Consider the following 985-nt stretch of genomic DNA (forward strand, 5'->3'; position numbering starts at 1 on the left):
CAACCGAGGGGTCTGCCTGGAGTCAGCATCTTCACTCAGGGCCAGTCGTGAAAGGACATAAATAACGAGGAGCCCCTGAATCACAGCCAGATGCAGCGCTCTCTTCCAGGAGGGGAAGGGTCTGTTAGAGAGGGAGATTTCTGTCCTGTAAATTAGAGGGTGTCTAGCAAGACCTTTCGAAGATGTCCAGGCCAGCCCCATATGCCCCTGAAACGCAGCCTACGCCTGGGTAGGAATCCGCCTTGTAAAACATCTACCCTGTGTCTTGCGACTCTCTGCCCCCCTCTTTGCCCCTCGAACAGGGCGGGCACGGAAGGGGTGACTAACTTTGTCAGGTGGGGACAGCCCCCTGCCCATGGGCATATGACGGGAGGGGTGCCCGCTGCACTGCATTGCAAAACCGATGGAAACTGCCGAATACTTCTGCTAAGAATCTCCCCCCTCCAGTCTTTCAGGGGGAAGAATTACACCCCTGATGGAAATATGCAGGGGAGCATCCCCACCCTGTCGGGGACAGGAGCCTTCCTCCCAACACACGTTTTTCAAGATTCAGGAGAATCTTCCCCACCTTTATTTGCTAAATCTCAGTCTCCCTTGCTTCGAAGGAGCAGAAGGAAACTGGCCTCTCAGATTCCTAGACAAGGTCACAAGGAACCAGCCGGCGGGGGTGAGAGGCGGGGGGCAGACAAGGCTCGCCCCTTGTCCTGGCCTGCCTCGGGAGTCTATCTGCCCCGCCGTTCAAGCCTATTCCACCGCCCCTGGTTCTGCTGGGTTTTGCTCGCCCGCCTTGTTTGCCTTGCAAGCAGCTGCTGTCTCTCGCGAGCCTCTGCTGGCTCCCTGCTGCCCCCAGTGGCCACTGGCAGCGTTACTATAGCTTGATTGTGCGGGCAGCCAAGCCGGCTCCCGTCCCAGTCTCTGTGGCGCAATCGGTTAGCGCGTTCGGCTGTTAACCGAAAGGTTGGTGGTTCGAGCCCACCCAGGGACG

The 985-nt window shown here is 58.1% G+C and overlaps 1 non-coding gene across 1 annotated transcript; it reads left to right on the forward strand.

Annotated features, from left to right (window-relative positions):
- Window positions 1-911: 911 nt before the first annotated feature.
- On the forward strand, window positions 912-985 carry TRNAN-GUU (transfer RNA asparagine (anticodon GUU)). The gene has a single exon. It is a non-coding gene; the product is annotated as a tRNA-Asn (tRNA).

This window comes from Lepidochelys kempii, chromosome 27 (genome assembly GCF_965140285.1).
Source record: "Lepidochelys kempii isolate rLepKem1 chromosome 27, rLepKem1.hap1, whole genome shotgun sequence".
Taxonomy (NCBI): Eukaryota; Metazoa; Chordata; order Testudines; family Cheloniidae; genus Lepidochelys; species Lepidochelys kempii.